Raw genomic sequence first — 21,707 nt, forward strand, 5'->3', positions numbered from 1 at the left:
ACTGAAACTTGGATTACGCCCTCTGACACTACTTCTCCTGCTGCTCTATCTGCTGGGCGCCTCACATTCACACACACCCCCCCCGACCTGGGGGTCACCATGGGGGTGGTGTTGGGGTCCTTTTACCTTCTAGTTACTCCTACCAACTCATACCACCAGAACCATCCCTTACATTCTCTACATTTGAGGTCCATGCCATACGCCTCTTCCAACCAGTCCATCTTAGAGCAGCTGTCATTTACCGCCCCCCTGGCACTGCTTCCAAATTCATCGACAATTTTGCTTCCTGGCTTCCTCACTTCCTCTCTTCTGACATTCCCTACATTATCCTAGGCGATTTCAACATCCCTATTGACATCCCCACACAATCCCCTGCCTCTAAACTCCTTAACCTCACCTCTTCACTTGGTCTCTCCCAGTGGACCTCCTCACCCTCCCATGTGAATGGGAGCTCACTGGATCTGGTCTTCACTCACCGCTGTGATATTTCTGATTTTTCCAACTCCCCATTTCCCCTCTCTGACCACCACCTGCTCTCCTTTAACCCTTCTCTCTCGACTTCCCCATCTCTACCTCCTACCATCACTAAGCGTAACATTGAAGCTATTGACACCACATTCCTTTCCTCCCTGTTTGATTCACTTCTCTCTCCTATTCTCTCTCTCTCATGCCCTGAACAAGCCACTTCCACATACAATGCATCCCTTACTTCTGCTCTTGACTCTGTTGCTCCACCAACCACTATTCGCCCTTGCAAATTAACACCTCAACCCTGGCACACCAAATGCACCAGATATCTGCAAAAATGCTCACGTACTGCTGAGCGACACTGGAGGAAATCACGCTCTAAGGCAGACTTCCTCCATTTCAAACTTATGCTCTCATCCTTCAGTGCTGCCCTTTCTCTTGCTAAACAGTCATACTTCAAGAACCTCATCTTCTCCCAGTTTTCCAACCCCCGGCGCCTCTTTGCCACTCTCAACTCACTCCTCTGCCCACCTCCACCTCGTCTCCCTTCCTCACTCTCTGCTCTTGACTTTGCCACTTACTTCACATCCAAAATTGACTCCATACGTCAGGACATCACATCACACCAGACCATCAGTAACCAGCTTTCTCCCATCCCTTACCAACCCTCCCCATCCCTCGCACCTACTCTGACATCTTTCTCCCATGCATCTGGAGAGGAAGTCATGGCCCTCATTCGTTCCTGTCCCCTCACCACCTCCCCACTTGACCCTATCCCCTCCCGCCTCCTCCGCTACCTCTCTCCTTCTGCTTGTTCCCATCTTTCCCACCTTCTCAATCTGTCCCTCTCATCAGGCACTGTCCCCTCTGCCTTCAAGCATGCACTCATCTCTCCTATTCTTAAAAAACCTGCCCTTGATCCAAACACTCTCTCCAACTACCGACCCATCTCTCTCCTCCCTTTTGCCTCCAAACGCCTTGAGCGTATTGTCTACAACCGCCTTACTTCCTTTCTTTCCTCACACTCACTGCTTGACCCATTCCAGTCTGGCTTCCGTCCTCTCCACTCCACTGAAACTGCCTTTACAAAAGTATGCAATGACCTCCATGCTGCTAAATCTAAGGGACACTACTCTACTTATTCTACTTGATCTCTCTGCTGCTTTTGACACTGTGGACCATCCTCTCCTACTGCAAATTCTTCACTCCATTGGTCTGCGTGACACTGCCCTCTCTTGGCTGTCCTCCTACCTTTCTGACCGTTCTTTCTCTGTCTCCTCTCATGACTCCACCTCCCCCTCACTTCCACTAACTGTAGGGGTACCCCAAGGTTCTGTCCTTGGTCCTCTTCTCTTCTCTCTCTATACGTCCTCACTAGGTAAGCTCATTAGTTCTTTTGGTTTCCAATATCATCTCTTTGCTGATGACACCCAAATATATCTTTCCTCTCCAGACCTCTCCCCTGCTCTCCTCACTCGTATCTCCAACTGTCTCTCTGCTACCTCTTCCTGGATGTCCCAGCGCTTTCTTAAACTTAACATGTCTAAGACAGAGCTGATCATCTTTCCTCCCTCCAGCATAACCTCACCTCCTACAATCTCATTATCTATTGATGGCACTACTATCTCCTCTAGCCCCCAAGTGCGCTGTCTTGGAGTAATCCTTGACTCCTCCCTCTCCTTCAAACCACACATTCAGCACCTCTCACAAACTTGCCATTTTCATCTAAAAAATATTTCCAGGATCAGACCCTTTCTGACCCAGGATGCTACTAAGACTCTTATCCACTCACTGGTCATCTCCAGACTGGACTACTGTAATCTGCTCCTGACTGGCATTCCTGACAAATACCTCTCTCCACTCCAATCTATCCTCAATGCTGCTGCCGGGCTCATCTTCCTCACCAAACGCACTACGTCCACCTCTCCTCTCTTACTAGACCTTCACTGGCTCCCCTTCCCTTTCAGAATCCATTTCAAGCTTCTCACATTCGCTTACAAAGCCCTCACCCACTCCTCTCCCATCTACATCTCTGACCTTATCTCCCTTTACACTCCCACCCGTCCTCTTCGCTCTGCTAATGCACGTCGACTCTCCTGCTTACAGATTACTTCCACCCACTCCTACCTCCAAGATTTTTCACGTGCTACACCACTTCTTTGGAATTCCCTACCTCTCCCCCTCAGACTCTCCACCTCTCTACAAAACTTCAAACGATCTCTCAAGACCCACTTCTTCACCAAACCCAGCCAAATCTCATCCTAACCCTCTGTTCTACGCTCTCTATGTACTCCATCTGTGTCACCCCTGTCTATCTACCCCTCCCCTTTAGAATGTAAGCTCTCACGAGCAGGGCCCTCTTCCCTCATGTGCTTATCCTTTCTTACTTTAATCATCTTCAACTGCACCACATCCAGCAGTCTTCTGCCACCTGATACTTATTCCAGTGTCATCTGCTGATGTAACTGTTTATTTACCCTGTACTTGTCCTATACTGTCATCAACTGTAAGTTGCTGTTTTCCTGTTTGATTATTTGTTTATGTATTCTGTAATTGGGCGCTGCGGAACCCTTGTGGCGCCATATAAATAAAGGATAATAATAATAATAATAATATACTACTGTTCTCTCCAAGAGTAAAGCATGTGCATATACTACTGTTCTCTCCAAGAGTAAAGCATGTGCATATGCTGCTTTTGTAATACAGCCAGCGCTTCAAACCTGCAAAATATGCCTGTTTTCAGGGCTTGTGATATATGCACAAATACCATCAAACTCAGCCTAAGCCTTAGGGCCTAATTCAGAGATGGTTGGTAAAGCAGCCTTGATTGCAGCCAATTTCTCAATAGCGGAAATATGCGAGTGCTGAGCTCAGCATTTCCCTTTAAGCTCCATTGTGTGATTGAGTGTATGAGAGCTGAGACACCCACTTTCAGGCTCCATGGTCTGTGCAATTGTAATGGAGATTGCAAACACTCCAACATCGACAAAGCATCAGTCGTAGCATCCACATTTGCGGTAGCTTTGGGTCTACTTGAGCTACTCTCCTTAAGTCCAACTAAACATGGCCTCTGAAACAGTGGATTTGAGCTTGTGTTTCCAGGCACACCCAGGGGCAGATTGGACATAGGGCTTACCAGGAAGATTCCTAATAGACCAACGTGTCTGTGGGGCCTGTTTTGTGTCTTGTCATGTGGCCCTGCCCCCCACATGACAGGCAGCCCATCGCACTCAGTACACTGCATAATCCCCATTCATTCTGTTATACCATCTCTGCCATCCAGCGATACTGCCATGGCTACACGATATGTTATACCTCTAGTGCTGCCCATGTCGGGCCACTTCTACAAAATTTTACAGGGACACTTTTAGTTCCCAATCCACACCTGGTCTGAGACACAACTGCGGCAAAAGACACAAGGAAGGCCGCAACTGCATACAAGGCCCTATGAGGAGGGATCCCACCCGACCAAAAACAGACCCCATCCCCTCATAAGACTGCATCCCCATTAGGGCTGCTTCCATAAATTTCCCAATCTGCTTTTCCATCCCAATTCGCCCCTGGACACACCCATAGCACACCCACAAAATGGTCCCTTTTTGCTCTCACTTTAAGACACCTCTCAGTCTCCACCTTGAAAAGTCCAAGGATCACAAACCACTTATCCAGTGTTAGTGATCTCATATGAAAGAAGTAAGGGTTTCCAGGACCTTTTGTGCATGTGCAGTAGCAAAATATCATACAACTGTGGGAACATCGACACTGCGTCCATTTGTGAAAATCAGGCCCTTATTGCTTCTAGACACATATATATTATTTACCTGTCTGTTTTAATATCGCAGCAGATCAGATTCCATTATTATCTATTGTCTACTGTTGATACCTGTATATGAAAAGCATCACCCTTACAATCCCAATCACGTAAGGTGGAAATTACAAATACATAAAATCAAATAAGTGCTTTGATGGTTTTTTTTTGTGTTCTAAATTAAAAAGACAATTCCTTTTGAAAAATTTTCTTTTAAAATTGACTGTCTCTTTGCCCTGAATAGTTGCATCCCCTAACTCTGTATTGACAGTACTCCACTGAATATCAGGCAAACCAAAGGACTAAATTGCAGGGCTGAGCACAATGGCATGCATTGTGGGTCCTGCCCCCTCCACGTCATGCCACAGGGTCATGTTTGAAGCTATGTACTAATAAATAGGGTTAACACATTTCAAACAACGACATGTAAATTAATGAGATGGAGTCTTTGAAATTGCAAGTGTGTGTCAATCAATGTTAGTAAATGATTCAAACTCTTGAAGAACAGACAACCACAAAGAACAATATCTCCGCAAATAGCAATGGGCCCATAAGGTTCAGTCATACAAAGTATTTATTACATTCACTTGCATTGGAACACAAGTACATACAGATCTGGGCTATTCACTGTGGGTTCTAATTGTTGCTTATCAAGTAAATGTAAACTTTCCAAATCTATGCCACATGTGGTTATTTATGTAGAGTCTAGCTCCAGTTGACAGCTGGAGGAAGTTCTAATAGTTGTAAATTGTATAAAGTATTGTTAGTACAAATCTGGTGCAAAGTTACAAGTTAAGGGTTCATGCACAGAGCAAAGAAAATTGCAAAATACATAATTCCACCTATTTTTTAATCCTTGCAAGTACGTTCATGCTTCAAAGACTATTTGTACGCAACATATTGAATGGCTCTGCATTAGCATGTTTCAGTGTTAGTAAAAATGCACGTCTAATACACTTGCTTGACAAGCATGTTTTATTACAATTTTTACTAGCTATAACAACAAAAGAGAGGGGGCATCGCCATGTGTGGGGATGTGCATCAGGTGCCTTCTATAGAAGCTGCATACTGACGGGGTATGGCTGTCCGTTGCACTCCCGGGCCCCCAGAATAACCAAGGGCTGGGTACTTTGTGTTAGGGATGTCCAAAGGATTCACCATTCGTGGTGCCATCAGTGTTTTACATTGCTGTCATGAAATCATCATCAGAAAACCTCAGACAGTTTTATCCATTGAGGCGCATACCTGCCACGGGACATGGCCCAATCAGGGAAGAGAAGGGGGGGGCTGAGTGGGACAACAGGGGGAGTTGCTAAGAGGCATTTCCGCTGCATCAGTAAAAGAAAAAAAAAATCACTATGCTTCTCTTCCATCAATGGCGGTGAGCCATTAAACCTCTGACATCAATGACAAACCCTTCGGCCGTTGTGGCATACCATCAATGGTAGATAGCCATCCTTATTTTGTACACCACTCCTCTCAGAGTCCCTGTTTCCGATAGTAGGACTCTGCCCTGTCTCCACATAAATGGCTCCCAAAGACTTTAACACAGTAAATAAGGGTTGTTGGTATGACTGCAGTCTTCATCAATAATAATGCTTCACGAATAATCCTTCTCTGCATTTGTATTTACTCCTCTGTAACATGTGTAAGTAGCTTTAACACTGGTAAGACAGTAATGCAATGGACCATGCAAAGAGCAATTCCCTTTAGGAATTGGACCACTTTCAAATAATGACCAAGACATCACTTTGTATGGTGGCCATCAAGATCAAAAATAATGTTATCAAGAGGATCAAAATGTTACTTTGATAACATAGGTTGGTGAATCTGGTCACCAGCTGATCTGGTTATTTTACGGAATTGCCGACATGTGCCAGACTCAGGCTAAACCAGATATGATCATGTGTGGTTGGCATTCGTAGAGTATAGGGTATATGTGCTTTCAGTGTCTTTTGGGAACAGATATCACACTGCTTAAATTTCCAATATATTATGCCTGTGAGCTGTGAAGTCCTAGAATAGAAATCAGAGGATGCATCTAAATGTAACACAGATTCCGCTTTCAATTTAACTTTGCTCCAATGAAAACAAGCGATGCCATACAGTGTCTACAAACTAGGCGAACTAGAAGGTTGGCTGGAACAGCAAAGTTTATGGGATCCATAAAATACTAAATGAGGGACATACTGTGATGTCATTGATGTCATTAACTCAGCGTTATTTATTCCCTGTGGCCAACCCACACTGAGTGGAGAAGGCAGCAGATTTTTACCTGTGAAGCTATTGGTCTGCCACGCTTGTGGTAGGTTAATTGTGTGACTATGATATCACTGCTCTCAGCAACATATTCCCAGTCTGATAAGAGCAGAAGATGCGGTCACCCCTCTCCTGCTACTGTGTGTGTATGGGCTGATTCAGAGTTACGTGAAAGGTGGCCACATTGTGTGCTCGGCAGTGGCATAGCGATAATGGGAGCAGGGTAAGTGGTGCACATGAGCTCCTGGGACAAGGGGGCCCACACCGCACACCCATTTCTTCAATACTTACCCCTCCATAGTACCGCATTGGCAGCAGCAGCGCTGCAGAAATCACCAGGAAAATGGAGAGGTGGATATTTCCTGATGTTTTGCAGTAGGGAAATCACCAGGAAAATTTCCCGGAGACATGTGCATGCACACTAGACTCTGGCACAGCGTTAGGGCCTGCTAGTAACCAAAGTGCTCATAGTTTACTGCGCTGGCAGTTAGAGAGGAGAGGGCCCAGATGGAAACTACACACGGGCCTCTTCCTCATTTAATATGCCCCTGGTGCCCGGAAATACTGTAAAAGCAGATATTTGGCTGTATACACAGTTGGGGACATCTATGGAGCCACACCTCCCATATTCTACCTCTTGTGAAAGTAGCCATCATCAATATTAGCGCGCATTTTCACCAATCAACTACCTAATACAAGAGGCCCATCTGATTTCTCTGTGTTTGCTCACCAATGAAAAGCCCGTAATTTCACATCCACAAGATGTCCTCCGGGCACACTTAGAGATCAATTCAATTAGCTGCGATATGCCGTAAATCGCATTCCAAAATGGCACAACGTGAGACAACTTTGTCTAAAAGCCATATCGGTGTGCAGGAGTGATGTAGTGGCTACCGTAATGGGCAAATATGTGCCAGCTGTACATCACCTCTAACTGCATTGACTCCTGACCCTATTGGCCTAATTCATGTTTGTACACATCTGCACTTGTGATTCTCTAGGCTATGGGTGCTTTTGATGTTAGCAAGCGAAGCTGCCTCCCAGGAATCAAAAGAGACAGCCACCGGAGCCATCGCAAACTCATTCGCTGTTGTGTGCACATTTGCAGCCTACACACAAAAGAAAATGTCTACGCAGACGGGACACAGCAGTAGCGACTCAGACGCCATGTTTTTGCACATATGAGCTTGTAGCCATCAGCAGACACACACCCCGTAAATGGCCATGACATGTCTGTGTTTTCACAATCATTCCCTGTTAACACCTCCAAATTGTCACTTCCTCTTAATCACCTCTCTATGAAATTCACTGCGATCGCAGCACATGCGCAGTCTGCCGATAATCGCTCCGTTGCAAGACAATCCGCCATTGCGTGCAAACATGAATTAAGCCTATAAGCAAAAGCCCCATTGCCAGTAAGATCCAGTCACCTGCAAGTAACGATGCGTATCATTTTTTTAGAAAGTACAAATTTATGGCTAGAATCTGACTGATTGGTATGAGAAACACTTCCATTTTTTTTTTAGAAGCTTTAGTAAATCTACTCCTTGATCTGCAACAATGCGCAAACCTAGGCACTTACCAAGTAGAGTCCTCACTCCGCCTATCTCCTCCCCACAACTTCTGCTCATTCACAAATGCCTTCTTGGTACACAAACGTATGCACCACCAGAATTCTAGGCGCACTTGTATAAACGGAAAATCATTGCTGCAACTGTTCCGCAGACTATTCACCTCATTCTGCACTCAGGTTCTGTATTTCGGACAGGATGGTGAAGTAAAACCCAAACTTGCTATTGCTGAAGTTTCACCCGCCCACGAAATGATCTGTTACTCTGCAAAAAAAGTTTTGCTAGATACCACCACTACGTACTCATATGTAGTAAATGACCACTGCATGCATCTGCACTATAAATACACAACTTAAAATGCAGGTAAATGGCGCTTTAATGATGAAAATGCTAAATATTACTTTATGAAACTTCTTCTGAACCCCACCCATTAACCTCATCCTGACTGGTGAGCTACCCAGAACATCAGCAAGTTACTTCCCTCCAGTTTGCTGCAATGTAATGTAAAACTAGGACACTCTGTACACTCTTAAGCAAAGTGAATTTGAGAGTGTTTGTTACACCATGTAATCTAATTACCAAGAATTTAAACCATAACTTGTAGAAACATTGGGACTGACTGTGTGCAGAAACTACTATATTAACCCATCATTCATAGACATATTGTGAAGGGTTAAGTCCCAACAGTGGCGGCAGCTGAATGATAGAACAGGGTGTGGATCTGCTTTCTGTGTGTGTTTTTTTCCCTCTTTTGAGCCGTGTCCAGACACGGTGGAAATGTGTGCCGCATGCAACATATGATTTAAATCAGGAGTCTTTTTGGGCTGTGAGATAAATAGCGCTTATGTTCTCACTGCCAGCGCTGGGGCAGGCTTGGCTTCCATCGAGCTGCAGCCTTGGCTGTACCACCCCGAGGGCAGAAACTGAGCTCAAATATTCCACATGGAACTCAAAACCACACTCCTAACTCACAACAGGCTCACTCTGTCCCTGTGCCGTCCTTACGCTCCCCCCTACCCTGTCTGTCACCCGCACCCCCTCCCTGCTATTTCCTTCGTTGGCTCTTTCTTTTTTTCCACATCCCTCCTTATTCTCCCTCTCTCTCGTGTTCAATCTATAGCTATTCTGTCTTGTGCTTTCCTTCTATAAACCACTTCCCTGGGCTCCTTGTGTTCACTTCTCCGTTTTATGTGACTTCATGAGTTTCTGCTCAACTTATCCAGACTTTACTGTTGTGTTCTGTACTCATTACTGACTATTTATAAAAAAAAAAAAAAAAAATCTTAAAACCCTCTTAAAAACTGCCCTTGTAGGAAGAGTAATGTTCCTTCTAAACAATGAACACTGGAAATGGACCACTTTATGAGAAATGCAACGGTACAGCAGATTGCTAAATGCTAATGCCTCCTGCAGTGTAGCTTTTCCTTAAAAATGGCCTTTTACAGATATTTTGCCACAGACAAAAAGCAAATTCTAACCAACATTTTTTTCCCTCGCCCACTAAACAAGCTCCACCCACAAATGACATTATTACGGTTCGTTTACGGACCACAATGGTGTAAAACCACATTGCAAATGCTTTCCGTAACGTCATGTGCCACTACCGACTATTGCACAACCGCCATAGTTTTTCTCAAATTTTAAAGGCCAAGATGGTGGGGTCTGTGGATTAAGCACAAGTCAGCTTGCCTTTGTACTGTATTGGAAAAACAAGATTTAGTTTTTTCTGGAAGGGATTAGTTAATTGAGACGAATTAGTGGTTAGCATTTCTGATATCCTAGGAATCAGTTCTCATATATATATTTATAATGGAGTTCATTTTATAACGTATATATATATATAGCACCTTTCTAGGCACACTTTAACTAATGTAATGAAAACCGTCAAACGCCCAAAAATTACATGTTATTAATATGGTCCCAATACCCAATCACCTAAATTAAGACGGAACTGAAGGATAAAAGTATAACATTTTCTACAAATGAAGTAAAAGATCCTAAAGTGGAGTAGGGTGGACTTTGAAGTGACGCTTCCACCATGAATGTTTTCTGAAGCACTGGTAATCCCACTAAAAACTAAATGGAGTCTGATTTATGTGGGTGTTTCCATAGAACAGGAAATTGGCCTGAAACTTGTAACACACTTGTGAGCTGAAACAAATCACCTTTGCTGAGATTAAAATTGATTGACCATTGGTCAGGTGTGTATCAGTCTTGTTGACATTTATACTGTTGACAATACCTAGGTTGACCCCAGAATTTTAAGCTACTTTAAGCATTTCAGCAGTACAATTGTATACATGATGACGATCCGGGGTCCACATACTGCTTGTCGACAAGAAGTATGTATTCCATTGGTCTTACTCGATCTCTCTCTTGGAATTTCTGGGAGACTCACACATTTCAGGAAGCTCTCCCAGGCTGTCAGAGTAGGCTAGTTACATGCAGTGTGCAGTCCTAAGGTTCAATGACGTGATTCACAATGATTATTACTCATCTAATTGATTCACTGTACAACATATTCTATCCATATAGGAAACAGATCAAGTGAATAGGCCAAACTACAAGATCAGAAAGTAATCAGAACATTTTATCAGGCTATCACTATAGGCCCATATCTTTTATAAAGGTCCACTGACCCTATATCACAGAGCAACATGGTCTTTACAGTTGCTTAGATTGTTATAGAATCACCAGTGGTGCTTCTAATAATTAATAAAACAAGGCTGAGGTGCTTCATTCAGAAGGTTGGGATGGCATCCCGACGCTCAGGATGCCGACACCCAGTTAGTAAGTCTCCTATCCCTAATATCTAACCTCCTTAACACTAACCCACCTTACCCGCAGTTTGATCCTAATCCCCCCCCCCTCTCCGCAGCCTATCCCTTCCCAGAGGCACCTAACCCTAAACCCCCTCCCCGCAGCCTAAACCTAATCATCTCTCCCCCCGCAGCCTAACCCTGACCATCCCCTGGGGTACCTTACCCTTCTGCCCTGCAGCCTAACCCTAACACCCCCCTCCCCCACACACACACTGCGCCTTACCAGTGTGGACTCCCGGCAATTTCGATCAATGACAGGATACCGTTGTCTGTATTCCGAGCAGTGCTGGGATTTCAGCATCAGGATTCCGACTGCCGGGATCCAGACCGGATCCCAATGTGAACACTAAAGCACAGTGTTATTAATATCCAGAAACCAGTTCCCAGGCACATTCATAATATAGAGATTAGCAGGAGTGCTGGCTAAGAGTACTCAGGAGAAGACAAGACACATTCATTCATTAGGGGCAGGAAGCAAATAATCCCAGTCCAGTAAACTTGCTGAGGTCACAAGCAGGCGTTTGGATAATCCAGCTTCAGAAAGTGGTAAACAGGAACCAAGCTAAAGTAGAATCGAGAATTAATATGAAGGTAAATTCCTGGTAACCAGAAAATCAAGTGAAGAGTAAACATTCAGGCATGCTTAAAATGATCTAAGCCTCTGCAAGAATAGTTTAGGTTGAGGGCAGATAGGCCAGTCCAAGTACAATAAACACAACTGAGATCAGGACAGGTAGGACAGTCATTGTCTAGCAAGTACAGAGAGGTATTAGGATAACTAATGGACAAGTTCAGGTCAAACCAGAAGCATTATTAATACTAATGCCAGGTAACTAGAAAACACAGAGATAACCACACGGCCAGTGATCTGAGAATGCTTTCACTGATGTTCCAGTGTGCACCAACCAGCAGGGTGCAGTACTGAGCATTTCAGTACTTGCTCTCATTGACGCAATTCCTGGCAGGATCACATGAGCTCTACGTCACCTCAACTAAATAGGTGTTTCATTATTTATAAATACAAAAACGTAATAAAACATGGGTCTTTGTGTATTATAGTAAATATGTTTTACTAAATATTTAATGAAGTGGAGCGTTAAATAGACCCAACTTAATATAAGTTACAATGATCCTTTAGGCAGCATGTTTTTAATACATAATTTTAATGATTTCTCCCAATGTGATTGGCCCGAGTAGCCTAATGAACACCTAGGTATGGCCACCTCCGCATCCCAACGCCATGCTGATACCATGAGTTGCAGGGGAAAACATATTTTGGGGCTCATTCTGATTAAGACACGATAGGCCTGATTCAGAGTTGCGCACGATCTGCGCACAATGCCGGTGTTCATATAATGGAGTGATTATTTGCAAGTGCGTCTGCGTGAAATCTACGGCCTTTGCGTTACCTTGAGTGTAGTTACAAATAGGACAGACTGTATCAGAAGTGTGAGGGGAGAGTGATGGACGTTCCTGGGCGGTGACTGGGAGTGCACACAAAAATGACCTGTTCAATGGGTGTATTTTGGGAGTGTATCGGACGTGTCAATGCAAGGGGTTTGGTTCACGGACTCACAGCTGCAGGCATAGGAAGCCCTGGGCAGACAGAGACAATGCACCTTCCATAGGGATGGAGCAATTTTCGAGGATGTAACCGATGACGGTGTATTACGATGCAAAATTCGGTATTTCAGCGTGTGCAGGCACTAAAAGTAGGCGTCTTAATCCTTGCTCTTTTTGCCTCATGAATATACACAAGGGAAGGCCATTAGCATAAAAGTGCAGATGGGCAACCGCCAATAGACTCTGCTGCGTGCGCTTTTGCGTGAGTCAGGCCCAAGGTCAATTTAAGCATAAAACTGTCTTTCTCATGCTGTCAGGAGATATATCTGACAGTATATCAGGAAAGATCTGTGATGATGTATAATTAGGTTTAAATAAATAATTCAATAAACCAGCGTGGATTTCCTCCCTTAAGGGAACCAAGCACCAGAGCTCATAGAGTACGCTGGATAGATTCCTCTGTTACCATGTGTTGTAGTCCATGCCTGTTCTGCACATGGCTGAATTCCCTAAGGTAATTGGACCAGAAATTTTTATTTTTATTTTCAGGGAGTAACATGGGGTCCCAGAAGAGTAGGCGTTTCTCCCGCATCCTGCCACTCCCTAGTGAATAATAAAGTAAATTGCGGGTCCGTGGGGAGGGGACAATAGGAAGTGATTTTATAATAATCACGTTATTTTGGCCTAATGATGCAAATAGCCTAGCCCCACTCCTTCCAGCTGCCACCTGTGTTTCCTGTCTGAGCTTATCTCAGAAAGGAGACAATTGAAACAGTCAAGTATGCTGTTTGGGTGCATATGGCAGCAGGGTCTATGCACTAAGCCATGTAGAGATAAAGTACCAACCAACCAGCTCCTAAAGCTGGGTACACACTGGCCAATATATCGGGCGTTGGCGCGTTGGCGGGTGTGAACCAGCGATATGCCTGTGAATTGCTAATTAGCTGATACTTTATCTCCATCCACTTTATCTCTCTCCAAAGCTTAGTACACAGACCCCATAGTGTTGAGATGTGTCCTCATACACAGTGGCATAAGCCAGGCCCAACAGACCCTCTCGACACACCATGTCCCGGTCGACTCAGCCGCTCTGAGCGTCTATTTCGCTAAAATGTGCATCTTATTCGCAAAAATAAAACCCCTAGAAGTAACACAATAATTTTGCTAGATTGCGCTGATCAATTTGATGTAAGACATTTGTACATCTGTGTGCAAATGAATCTGTATACAAAGTGCTACAATGGAGTGGTTGCAGCTTGCGCTTCATGTGTGACTTTGTATGTATTCAAAATTAATCCCTGTGCGGTTAAAGTCGCAGCCAAGCACCTCTAGTACATTCTGAGTGGTGTTTGCTGTATCTGCCATGCGAATAAGATGCTAAATTTAAAGAAACAGGTGATGCCCTACACCATCTCGCGCTGTATGGAATGTTGAGGCTAGGTATAAATACGCAATTCAATATTTTTTTTCTGCTGAGCTTGACCCCTTCCAATTTGCATACAGGGGAAACTGCTGTACAGATGACGTGGTGCTTACTGGTTTGCATTCGGCACTAATCATTTAGAACAGAGAAAGTCCTATGTTAGGATCCTTTTTGTGAATTTCAGTACTGCCTTTAATACTATTATTCCAATCTGTCTGACAACTAAGCTGTTTGACTTTGGACTTAGTGGATTTTTTTGTAACTGGATCTTAGACTTTTTAACTAACAGACCTCAGGTAACGGTCAGAATGGGGAGTTTTGTGTCAAGGGAGGCACTGATTAACACTGGTGCCCCGCACGGTTGTATTCTCAGCCCCCTACTATATTCGCTGTTTACCCACGACTGTGTATCATCTTCCGACTCTGTTCAGGTTGTAAATTTTGCTGATGATATTGCAGTCGTTACGCTAATCAGTCATGAGGATGAGACTCATTATGGGAATGAGGTAGTGAAGCTGGTTGATTCAAGTAAAAATTAACCACTTACTGTAGGTTTAAATGGTGACAAAACTAAAAAATTGATGATTGATTTTAGAAGATGCAGTAGGTTGACAAAATGATCAGTACTTAGTAATGGTATGAGTGTACAGATGGTGGAGTCGTTTACATCTTTGGGGACCCATATCTCCTTAAACTTAACATGGTCTGCAAATACGAGGTCACTGCTCAAAAAAGCACACTAACAACTCTTCCTCCTAATGCGTCTGAGGACGGCAGGTGTGAGCGAGGCTACTCTTCTTCTACAGAGGCTCAATTGAGACTGTTCAGTAATTCTGTATCATTGTCCGGTATGGCAACTGCACTGCAATTGGACATGGTGCATTGGAGCGCCTGATTAGGACTACAAGTAAAATCATTGGAGTGCGCTTGTCCACCATTCATGAGCTCTATGGTATTAGGGTCTTAAAGAGAGCCAGAAACATCCAATCACACCCGAGCCACCCGTTTTTAGTACATACCGTCTCAAAGGAGGATTAGAGCATTGATGGCATGTACAGGACATTTGCATGCTAGTTTTTTCCCATCTGCTGTACGTCTGTTAAATAGTAAGAATGTATTAACGTTGTGTGTTTGTAGTGGGGTTATTTCATATGCTTTTTTTTATTCTGTAATCTGCTGTGATCTGCACTGGTATGTTGGTCATTTCATCTGCCAATTCATATTTGCTGATGACAATAAATTCGCATTCACAATGATGATGATGACGAGTAACAAACCAGATGTATACACAGGGGAAAGATGCAAACAACGGGCACATACGTACGCCCTTTTTCCATGTATACTGTTTTGGAGCAACGTACGCCCAATTTACTTCCACCTCTGCCTCAGCCCGTGGGTGTGCCTCTGTCACCATACCAAGGCCGACGAGTTATCTTTCCATCAGCCCAATTGCCCCATGGTTTGCAGTTCATTCTCAAGTCATCTCAATGCAGAAGTAAATTTTACAAGACGTTTCTGGAATTTGCGGTAAAATAATGCTGAGTGCTGCATTTTTGAGTCTCATCAACCAGCAAAAATTCTGCTTTATATATCAGGTTTTACACCCAGTGATCCTCTCCTGTCCTCCCTCGTGTTGGGCGATTCTCTGCCTTATCTATTCCATGCTAATGAGTGACAAGTCAGAGGAACTCAAACTATACAACGACAAGATTCCATTAGAGTGACAGTTCCTGTAAGAATGGATTCATCAGCAACCTGTCAGAAATAACACATTTGTTACTGACACTTTCCATGCAGCCCTGTACTTTAGAGAAACTGCAAAGCTGAGTGAAACTCTAAAAGTGGGGCTAATGGCGTGATCCTCTGAGCTATTATGTCCCTTGGGCTGACTAATAAGAATAATATTCACACCACAAACTCGCAGAGCTGCATTCCTCAGGCTGGGACATAACTCGCGCTGTGTTCAGAGGGTTAACAATTTCTCGTTGAAAGCCTAAGAACAGTTTATTTGTTAACATAATAACACTGTTGGCCAAAGCGCGCACACCATTTTCTTATACCAAGAACATTTTCCGCCACTAAAGCCACAGATGAAATTTCTGCCTGCAGTTAATAACTATTGCCTACTGGCCAAGTGCTAACTTCCCGTAAAGCTACTGGCACACGGGCACTGAAAGACAGACCTCATTCCTAAGTCATTTAGCTAGAAAGTTGTTTACTATAGTGCTCTCATTGACATTCTGGGACTGACGCAGATTCAGCAGGAAAATGGGCACAAATGACTCCAAAAACTGCATATTTCGACACATTCAGTATACAGAGCGGTATATTGAGATGTGTATGGATCTGTATGGACAGCATATGAGCACAGGGCCTGCTTCAGAGTTGTACGTAAGCCTGATGGTTTAAACACAACTCTGATTTTTACCGATCGGCTCATCAGCAAGAGTTGTACTGTTCATGTGCAGAGTGTGAGTTGCAGATGTGCGAAAAAACGCACACCTACAACTCTTTACTCTGACATGCAGGGGAACGCCCAGCACGGAGGGAAAGTCCACCCCGCATGCCGGGTCCTGCCCCCCCTCGGAAACATGCTCTTGCATTGCACGACGGCGATGCTCTCGCATGTTTGGGGTTGTCCACTGCCTATGCAGCCTAGCTGTAAAGGCAGATGGCTACCTGCCATGTTCAGGCTCGCAACGACTGCATTTGACGTCATGCAGCCATCACGGCCTGCCCCAGAAACGGTTCGGACGTGCCTGCGTTGTCCAGACCGCTCCCCTAAAACACCACCGCAACGCCACCTCCCGCCCCTGCCTGTCAATCAGGTAGAGGCATTTGCACATGTGAGGTGCTGTTGCATCTTGTCCGCACGCGCAGTGCAGCTTCTCTGCGCGCGCACACTGCAGAGGGCATCAGCATGCAAACGTTGTCAGAGCAGCATTCCATGCTGAATTAGGCCCTCTGTCTGCGATCTCGCTCCCAGTGCCCCAAAGCCACAGCATATCTGTTTGGTGGGTAGTGACGGGACCATTTGTAGAAGCATGATACCCCCATTTGGTAGGCGTGCCAAGGTCATGTTCTCCGTCTCCTGATGCAGATTTCCTGGCCCTATTAGCCTGGAACACACGTCCACGTGACAGTTACTCACATTGGCAATGTCATAACTCCTAATTGTCCCGCCGCGCTCGGGGGTCCACAGTGTCCCGTGGGCCGGGCAGTGAGTGATCACAGCTGCTCTGTTATGCAAAGCAACCGGTGATCACTGAATAGGTGCCGTGCGCATATGCACAGCATCTAACAGTGCGGTAGTGAGCCAGGGGCTGCCCAGCTGCTCAGGGAGTGCTGGGCACACCCACAAAATGACAAAAACGGAATTCGGGAAGTGAGGTCCGCCCTCTTTATTCGGGCCCTGCCCCTTTTAACTGAGGTCCCACTGCTTTTTCGGGCATGCCAGTTCCTGAATCTAAGCCCATTCAAGTTGGGAGGTATGTGATGTTCACGCAAGTGATCCGATGGCTGCCTCTTTGGACACTGGATCTCACAAGCATGCAGGAGGCAGCTATTAACACAAGATGCCTCCTGCAGCATCAACATATTTTCACATCACTGATGTGTCCAAAGTCACAGTCCTCAACATCACAGTGTATTTATGCCTGCACTATGGCGGGTGCTATTGATACACCGTCTTACAGGCATATATGTGCATAATTGCTGCTCTGAATAAGACTTATTTTAGTGAACATGTTCTTACTGAACTTTGCCTACATGAGAACTCCACTCACATCCCGATCATAAGGACATAAGCTTTGCTGTGTCCATAATACGTCCCAGCTCTCATTGCACATTTGCGTCTTTGCTTTCTGGGTATGCGCAGTGTGAAAATACTCAAAAAATACCTCACCAACTGGCATCGGCACCTGCATGAGCATTACCATAGCAGGTCATTACAGTCTACTGAGCATTAACAACTGTGACTGCTGCAGGCATGATTGGAAATTGACGCAATGCAAAGCTAAATCTTGTCATAGCATATGTGTGTGTTAAATTGTGTTCTTGGTGCTTGATTGTACTGACTGTGTGTGTGAGCTCTAATGTGCACTTTCCATAGGATTATTATTATTCAGCATTGTACATGCTACTATATCAGGTAACTAGCTGCTATATCTCAGGGTATGTAGCCAGGTAACTTCAGCTAGCTATAGCAACATATGCAGTTGTGAAGTCAAAGTGGATTAAAATGGAGAAGTTGCCATACTGTAATGAGACCGCAGGAATGATACTCCAGTTTGAGGATGAAGATTATTGCAATGTGAGAATGGAGTTCATGAGGTAGATTACAACGGCACTCTTACCTCTTTCCACTCCTGAAATGGATTCATGTTTCGTACCAGCTTGGAACTGATGGACATCATGTCATAGGGCCTTACACAGGTTTGTTTACAAACCAAAAAAGTAAACAGTTGGGCAAAACCATGTTGCACTGCAGGTTGGGCAGATATAACATGTGCAGAGAGAGTAAAGGCGGGTACACACGGAGAGGGGTGTGGATCATCAAATCGACAGTGTCTAGGTCGACAATGTTTAGGTCGACCACTATAGGTCGACAGTCACTAGATCGATAGGGTTGGAAGGTCGACATGGTTTCTAGGTCGACATGTGCTAGGTCAACAGGTCAAAAGGTCGACATGAGGTTTTGTTTTTTGTGTGTGTCGTTTTCTGCGTACAGTGACCGGGAAGCCGAATTAGTGCACCGTGTACCCTCGCTTCGCTCGGCACAGATTATCGTTCCAATCGTAGTCCACGTGGATCGTTAAGTATGAAAAAGTTTAAAAAAATAAAAAAATAGAAAAACTCATGTCGACCTTTTGACCTGTCGACCTAGCACATGTCGACCTTCCATCCGACCTAGTGGCTGTCGACCTGTAGTGGTCAACCTAAACATTGTCGACATCATGCTGTGCTGAGCGGGGGGAGAGATGTGTGCTAAGCGGTCTGTGACAGATTGCTCAGCACACATCTCTCTACTGTGTACTGCCCTTGAATAGGGGTACACATGGAGAGATCCGTGTTTAAAATCTAAGCAATCTGACTAGATTGCTTAGATTTTAAACACGGATCTGTCGTGTGTATGCCCCCCAGCGATAGCTATCGCCGGTGCTAGATTGAGCCTGCATGCAGGCTAAATCTAGCGGGTCGCTCACTTCAGCGCTGTGTGTCCCCCCAATCGCTCAGCACACATTGCGCTGAGCAGTCTGTGTTAAGATCGCTCAGCACACATCTCTCCCGTCAGTACTGGCCTTTAGATTTGGGTGTGGTGTGTTCAAACTGAAATACAAATTACAGTGTAGAAATTAAGTAGCCAGTATTTACCCTGCACAGAAACAATATAACCCACCCAAATCTAAATCTCTCTCCATGTTACATCTGCACCACCTTCAATGCAACATGCTTTTGCCCAATTGCTTACTTTTTTGGTTTGCTAACAAACCTCAATAACCCCCATATCCCGAACTTTTCATGGGATATGTTTTCATCTGTATGAGCAAAGTGTATTTAGAGACATACTGCAAGCAATATAATAAATCACTTTACACACACAATACTGGGGTGCATACTGCATATATATGAACTTGATCCAGGGCCGCAACTAAGGGGGGGCTAAGGGGTCACGTGCCCCGGGCGCCAGATTTGAGGGGGTGCCGAGAACTCCCCCTGCCAGCAGCTTCTCCACCCCACCCACCGCGATCACATTCCATAGCACCCCGGAGCCAGAGGCTGCTGCTGGAGATTACTCGGCAGGGCTGAGCTCCACCCCAGGTCTCCAGTAGGCGGGTCTCCGGCCATGTGTGCTGGCTGCAGCCACAAGATAACACAGACGGGTGCGCGGCCCGCCTGACACCCACCACTTATATTTTAAATATAAACATTCAGGGGCTAAGTGGAGTGAGAAGGTGATCAGCTGGAACCAGGCGAGCACTGTAAATTGGAGAGGGGGGCCCCGGACCGGTCTTGTTCTCTGTCCGCTACGACTAGAAAGGCTGCCCAGGTTCATTGCCACACTGGCCGCTCTGGCTGGGAGCAAGGCCGGAGTAAGGAGCAGCAGCCAGCAGGGCTGGGTAGCGGTACACAGCTGCGTACGGTGCCACATGACAGGAAGCCGCATTACCGAGTGGGCAGGCACACGTGAGAGGCTGTGTGGGGATCACCGTCGGAAGCAGGCTGGTATATTGCTTCCACTGGCGCTGATGCCGAGTTGGGGGTGGTTGCCAGCACAATGATTTTTTTTAATGTGCCCAATACCTTTACTTCAGCCCCTAGGACAGCAGTAAATGAAGAGGCTCATCTATTCAGGATTCTGACCCCACAGCTGTCCAGGATGGTAAGATTAAGACTGTGTGATCTGATCTGACCTGTGCTCCTCCTCCCTTCTGTGTTCAGTCCCCCCCAGTCACCAGTGTATGTGCTCCCCCCCCAGTCACCAGTGTATGTGCTTCCCCTCCAGTCACCAGTGTATGTGCTTCCCCCGCCAGTCACCAGTGTATGTGCTTCCCCCCCAGTCACCAGTGTATGTGCTTCCCTCCCAGTCACCAGTGTATGTGCTCCCCCCAATCACCAGTGTATGTGCCTCCCCCCCCCGTCACCAGTGTGTGTGCTTCCCACAATCACCAGTGTATGTGCTCCCCCCCCAGTCACCAGTATATGTGCTTCCCCCCCAGTCACCAGTGTATGTGCTCCCCCCAATCACCAGTGTATGTGCTCCCCCCAATCACCAGTGTATGTGCTCCCCCCCCGTCACCAGTGTATGTGCTTCCCCCAATCACCAGTGTATGTGCTTCCCCCCCCCCGTCACCATTGTATGTGCTTCCCCCAATCACCAGTGTATGTGCTTTCCCCCCCCCCAGTCACCAGTATATGTGCTCCCCCCAATCACCAGTGTATGTGCTTCCCCCGCCAGTCACCAGTGTATGTGCTTCCCCCCCCAGTCACCAGTGTATGTGCTTCCCCCAATCACCAGTGTATGTGCTTCCCCCCCAGTCACCAGTGTATGTGCTTCCCCCAATCACCAGTGTATGTGCTCCCCCCCCCAGTCACCAGTGTATGTGCTTCCCCCAATCACCAGTGTATGTGCTTCCCCCCCCAGTCACCAGTGTATGTGCTCCCCCCAATCACCAGTGTATGTGCTTCCCCCCCAGTCACCAGTGTATGTGCTCCCCCCAATCACCAGTGTATGTGCTTCCCCCCCCCAGTCACCAGTGTATGTGCTCCCCCCAATCACCAGCGTATGTGCTCCCCCCCCAGTCACCAGTGTATGTGCTTCCCCCCCAGTCACCAGTGTATGTGCTCCCCCCAATCACCAGTGTATGTGCTTCCCCCCCCAGTCACCAGTGTATGTGCTCCCCCCAATCACCAGTGTATGTGCACCCCCCCCCCGTCACCAGTATATGTGCTCCCCCCAATCACCAGTGTATGTGTTCCCCCCCCCAGTCACCAGTGTATGTGCTCCCCCCCCCCCCCAGTCACCAGTGTATGTGCTTCCCCCCCTTCCCCAGTCACCAGTGTATGTGCTCCCCCCAATCACCGGTGTATGTGCTTCCCCCCCCCCCCCCCCGAGTCACCAGTGTGTATGTCTCCACGTCCCCCCTCCCCACAGTCACTGGTGTATATGTCTACATGTCCAGCACCCATCCCCCACCCCATCCCGTCACAGTGTATATGTCTCTGTGTCTCCCCAGGCCCAAATGTGTCTCTGTATCATCTTTGTGTGGGTCTGTATCTATCAATTGTTTTCC

The 21,707-nt window shown here is 46.0% G+C and overlaps 1 protein-coding gene across 2 annotated transcripts in view; it reads right to left on the bottom strand.

Moving 5' to 3' along the window:
• The window catches only part of RARG (retinoic acid receptor gamma), a 289,456-nt gene that overhangs the window by 198,669 nt on the left and 69,080 nt on the right, over positions 1 to 21,707 (bottom strand). Inside the window, exon 1 of one of the 2 annotated variants that reach the window (XM_063952104.1) lies at positions 8,118 to 8,190. The exons of the other annotated variant lie outside the window; for it this stretch is intronic. The gene's annotated coding sequence lies outside the window, so the exon portion shown is untranslated. Of the gene's footprint in view, positions 1 to 8,117; positions 8,191 to 21,707 lie in introns of those variants that run through there. 2 annotated transcript variants of the gene reach the window in all.

This window comes from Pseudophryne corroboree, chromosome 2 (assembly GCF_028390025.1).
Source record: "Pseudophryne corroboree isolate aPseCor3 chromosome 2, aPseCor3.hap2, whole genome shotgun sequence".
Lineage (NCBI taxonomy): Eukaryota > Metazoa > Chordata > Amphibia > Anura > Myobatrachidae > Pseudophryne > Pseudophryne corroboree.